The sequence below is a fragment of the Asparagus officinalis genome, chromosome 4 (assembly GCF_001876935.1).
Source record: "Asparagus officinalis chromosome 4, Aspof.V1, whole genome shotgun sequence".
Taxonomy (NCBI): domain Eukaryota; kingdom Viridiplantae; phylum Streptophyta; class Magnoliopsida; order Asparagales; family Asparagaceae; genus Asparagus; species Asparagus officinalis.
Window position 1 is genome coordinate 137,765,062 of NC_033797.1, and position 6,254 is coordinate 137,771,315.

A 6,254-nucleotide genomic window follows, 5' to 3' on the forward strand; every position below is an offset into this window, starting at 1 on the left:
TTGCCGTTTCTACAAATCTCCACATCGGCGAAGGAAGAATATTCAACAACTCCAAACAATGACAAAATTTCACCCCAGTGATAACTTTGGTCAACATATCCGCCGTGATAACTTTGGTCAACATATCCGCCGGATTGTTCTTTTTGTGGATCTTCTCTAATATAATGTCTCCATCATCCAAGAAATCTCGCATAAAATGGAACTTGACATTAATGTGCTTTGTTCGGGCATGATACACCTGGTTTTTTACCAAATAGATACCTGACATGCTATCACATTTTACCATGATGGTATCATGTACAATCCCCAAGTTATCCAATAACCCTTGTAACCACAAATCTTCCTTCACAGCTTTAGTCAACGCCATATACTCTACCTCCGTAGTGGAAAGAGCCATTGTAGACTGAAATGTACATCTCCAACACACTGGTGCTCCTGCTAGTGTAAACACATATCTAGTAGTAGACCGACGCTTGTTAAGATCCCCAGCATAATCCGAATTCACATATCCAACACAATACTGCCTATTTCTTCCATTCTTCTCAAATACCAAACCAACATCCACGATACCTTTTATATACCGTAAGATCCACTTCACGGCCTCCCAATGGCCCTTCCTGTGGTCGTGCATGTACCTAGGCACCATGCTCATGGCCTGTGACAAATATGGTATTGTACACACTATATCATACATCAAGCTACCCACAACACTGACATATGAAACTTTAGACATGTATTCACGGTCCTCAACTAAAACATGTGACATCTTAGCTGATAGCTTAAAGTGGGGAGCAAATGGAGTACTCACCGCCTTGGCATTGTCATCAAAACTGAATTTCTTCAGCATCCTTATCTGAGTCAACTTCAACCTCCCCTTCACTCTGTCTCTCTCAATTTCCATACCCAATATCTTATTTGCTTCTCCAAGGTCCTTCATCTCAAATTCAGATGACAACTCCTTTTTCAACTTCCTAATAGCTGAAGTATTCCTAGAATCAATGAGCATATCGTCAACATATAACAACAAATAAATATACTCACCATTCTGTAGCTTATGCATGTACACACACGGGTAATATGAGCTCCTCGTGTACCCTTGACCAATTATGAAACTGTCGAATTTCTTGTAACATTGTCGCGGTGATTGCTTCAATCCATAAAGATATTTTTTCAGTTTACATACCAAATCTTCTTTGCCTGCAGCTCTAAAACCCATCGGTTGTGACATATAGATCTCTTTTTCTAAATCTCCATGTAGAAAGACTGTTTTCACATCCATCTGAACCAAATCCAAATCCACTTGTGCCATCAATGCTAATAGTATTCTTATCAATAAATGCTTCACAACAGGTGAGAATACCTCATTGTAATCAATGCCCTTAAGTTGGGCATACCTTTTGGCAACCAATCTGGCTTTGTATTGAATGTCCCCATCAGAAGATCCGTCTTTCTTTACATATACCCACTTGCATCCAATTACTTTCTTACCCTTTGGTAATTTTGCAAGTTCCCAAATGTCATTCTTTTGAAGAGAATGCATCTCCTCATCCATAGCTTTCCTCCACCTGATTGAATTAGAGCTTGACTCTGCTTCCTTATATGTAGAAGGAACCAAATCATCAATGACATCCATTGACAAAGCAGATGCAATCATCACACCATCATATCTAGCTGGCCAACGAATAATTCTTCTTGGTTTATTAGCTACAATGGACTCCTGAACATGACCATGTTCCTGAGTCCGAATATCCACTGTATCCTCCACCTGCCCATCTATCATATCTTCTTCCAGTGTTACCTCTGTATGAGCTTCAATAGATACAATGCTATCTGAAGTCTGTGGAGTCACATCATCCTCCACCTCCTGTGATACCCCACTAGTTTGGCCTTCCTCTACCTCCTGAGGGACCTGAGGCCTCATCATGCGAGTCTCATCAAAAGTGACATCTCTGCTAATGATTATCTTCTTGTCTTCTGGATCTCACAACTTGAAGCCTTTAACTCCATCTCTAAAATCCACAAAAACTGATTTTCTTACCCTCGGGTTCAATTTCCTATCATTCACATGATAGTAAGCTGGACACCCAAATATCCGAATCAAATCATAATCACTAGCCACTGTACCAGACCATACCTCTATAGGAGTCTTTCCATGTATCGCAGAGCACGACAAACTATTCATGAGATGGCTTGCATAAAGCAACGTCTCAGCCCAAAAGGATCTAGCCAATCCATTCTGTGAGAGCATGCAACGCACGTTCTCCAGCAAGGTACGGTTCAATCTCTCGACCACCCCATTTTGTTGCGGTGTCTCCCTAACTGTGAAATAACGTCTAATACCGTGATCCCGATAAAACTATAAAAATGGATCACTCTTGTACTCACCACCATTATTAGAATGGAGTACTTTCACCTTTTTACCTGTTTACAGCTCCACTTTCTTTTTTTCATTCCACAAAGATATCCATAGCCTCATGTTTATGCTTCATGGTATATACCTAATTCCTTATGGAATAATCATCAATAAAAGTGATAAAATAATTGGTCCCACCAAGAAATGTGTTTTTGGAAGGACCCCAAACATCTGTGTGAACGTAATCTAATATACCTTAGGTGTTATGAATTACGGTGCTGAATTTTACTTTTATCTTCTTTCCAAGTATGTAATGTTCACACAACTCCATCTTGCAAGCCTTTGCACCCTTCAATAGCCCATGCTTTGCCAATGTCTGTAAAGACTTATCACCAGTATGTCCCAATCTCATGTGCCATAGACGGGTAGTATCCTCCTCTGTGGTAATAGAAGCTGCTAGACCATCTGTTACTGTCTTTCCCTTCAAGTAGCAAAGATTATTTTTCTTGACACCTCTCATCACCACCATGGACCCCTTTGTGACCTTCAAAGTTGCATTCTCCATGATCACCTTATAACCTAATGCCTCCAAAGTTCCAAGTGAAATGATATTTTTTATCAATTGATGAACGAATCTCACTTCCTTCAACTCCTTAGTCACGACATCACACATTCTGATTCGAACTGTTCCAATACTACCAATGGGACATACGTGATCATTTCCCATTAAATCGATATCCACTCTCTCCAACTCCTCAAAGCTAGAGAACTAATCCCTCCTAGGGCAAATGTGGTATATAGCACCTGAATCCAACATTCACTCTGTAGAGTCTGCATAACAAACTGATGGTACTGCTAGGCATGAATAGCCTGAAGAATCTGAATCTGAATTATCACCATTAACTTTGGCAACATTCACCTCTGAAGTCTGAACGACTTTCCCTTTGTTCTTTCTGGCTCTATCTTTCAACTTTGGGTATTTATTTTTCCAGTGTCCATCCTCTTTGTAAAAAACACATTGATTCCTACCCATACTTCTATGACCACCTCTTGGCTTTGATTTTGAGCGATTAAATGGACGGGATTTGGGACTACGGCCTCCCACTACCAATGCATCTTCTGATGCCTTCTCAGAGGGTTCGCCATCACTCTTCCTCAACTCATAATTCACCAATGCTGAGATCACCTTGTTGTAACTAACAATGGTTCTACCATTAATCATTGTAAGGATAAAGGTACCATAATCATCCTCTAGCAACGAACACAATAACAACATCACATTATCTTCATCCTCTACTATGATATCCACATTGGCCATATCCGATAGCAATTTCATGAAGTTATTGATATGTTCTCTAATGAAAACTCCCATCTTCATTTTGAATTGGTAAAATCTCTTCTTTAAATGAAGCCGATTCTCAACGCTCTTCGTCAAATACTTGTCATTGGGTATTTCGCACAACCGTTTCGCCGATGTTTCATTCATGACATCATAAATCAAATCCGACATCAAAGACGATCTAATAACCCCACATCTACTATTTTTTTTCCAAACCTTATCCTCCATATCATCGGGTTTCTCTTGTAATTCAAGAGTCTCCTCCAAATTTTGAGCATCCACAAACCTTATCCTCCATATCATCGGGTTTCTCTTGTAATTCAAGAGTCTCCTCCAAATTTTGAGCATCCAATGCATCCATCACCGGGTTTCTCTTGTAATTCAAGAGTCTCCTCCAAATTTTGAGCATCCAATGCATCCATCACTTGACACCTTCACAAACCAAAATTTATCTTGCCTTCACAATTTTGAACATCGATTTTTGTATTAGTAATACTCAAACCTTGTATCGCCTTAGTTAGGGATGATCCGGATGTATTTGCTTCGGTCATGTTGACAATCCAATCTTCAAACGAGAATCTGCACCTAATCCTCTTGTAGAAACCTTAGCTTTCTTCTCCAAATTTGAACCCAAGCCAACCCGGAGCTCTGATACCAATTGTTGTGCGCAGCGGAATTGAAGGACACGAACAAGATAGGAGAACAAATCAATAACCAAATACAAGTACCACACAGCAAGACACCAAATTTTACGTGGTTCGGCAATGTGCCTATATCCACGTGGCAAGAAGGGGGAATATTTTACTAATAGAGAGAGAGACAGTACAAATATGGTTTACAATCACTCAACAACATCACAAAAATAACCCTAAAACAAAACTCTCAAACCGCTCACAAATTCTCCCTTTCTAAGTGCTCAAAACAATGCTCAAATCTCAGCTTCTTAACCCTAGAAACGTCATGTTCCTATTTATATCAAATAGGAATTCAAAACAGGTCAGGAAACGAACAAGGCTCAAAACCGCTACGCGGTCAACCGGGCATGAGCATCCGGTCGACCGACCAGAAGCCCAAACTCTCACCCTGTAACTCAGCATACCTTCGGTCGACCGCACATACATGATCGGTTGACCGGCTAGACGCAAGAATCCAAACCTTGTAATCGTGCACCTTTTTGGTCGACTGGACATGTATGTTCGGTCGACCGGCCAGCGACAGAGTTTCTCACCCTGTAATTTCACAGTTTGTCGGTCGACCAGCCTATGCACTTCGGTCGACCGACCCGTGACTAGTCCTGTGCACTCCAAATTTCCTAATCTTCTTTGCCGTTTCTACACCCGCCACAAAGGGGTGCACAAAAATATCTATGAAGGAAATATTCGGATCTGTTTGGATAGGGATATGGTTATTGAAATTTATAACTGGTAGAATATGATTATGTAGTGAAATATATGGATTTGTATCCGAAATGTCTAAATTTATATTGCCTACTATTAGTCAACATTGTTGCAACAAGTTTAATCCTAAGATTATGGGGTTTGAGGTTAATTTTGATGATTAAGATATCTAATTTTTGCTTTTCAGATATAACAAACATATTAATGAAATTTCTAGTATCATATAAACTTTATTTTTTTAATATATCTTGTTTTCTCATATTTGTTTTGTATCTATATGCATATTTACATGCGTATGTGTCCAATTTTAACAGATACAGATGTGAATTTTTCTTATCGAGATATATCTATATTCATATTTGTATCTATATTTGTAACTGGTAAGCGTTTATATGTATATCTGCAAGCATATTTGTATCTGTGTCCAATTTTAATAGATATGGATGTGAATTTTCCTTACCGAGATATATCTCTATTTGTATCTATATTTGTAACTGGTAAGCGGACATGAATACGGTAAGCATCATACTTAAGCTATCTCCCGGCCGAGTGCACCTCTAGCCATAGGTGCAACATCTACCTATATTATTTTCTAAAATAACAAAAGCAACGATGTCTTCTCTGCGAATTTATCCTAAAATTATCTTTGATAATCGTTAGCTATAATTAAATTCCTTCTCCTATTTCTTTTGCTAGCCAATTACTTTTTCACTTGAGGTTATTTAGATATTAGTCGCTCATATCTTCAATAATTCCATATTAGTCCCTCAAATTCTAGAGAATCTTGCAATTTGGTTCCTCAATGACTGAAATACCCACCTGCTATTTTGTCCCTCCAAACAAAAAGAATATTGAGAGGAACATAACTTGAGGGTTATTTTGATCACCGAGGGACCAAATTAAAGGACCCCTTAGGATTTGAGGGGCTTCTGAGCAATTTGAAGATCTGAGGGACTGATATGGAGCTTTTAATGGGCATAATTTAGAATTGGACAAATTTTCAAAATGACTGTTTTCCAAACTTAATGAGCAAAATCAACCGCTGAAGAAAAAATTTAGCAAAATCGACCTGCACGGGACTACTAGTCCCGTGCAGTTCTAAAAAAAGTCAAAATCAACCCTCCCCTTCACCCACAGCGCCGCCGCGCCCCACTCCTAGTTCGTC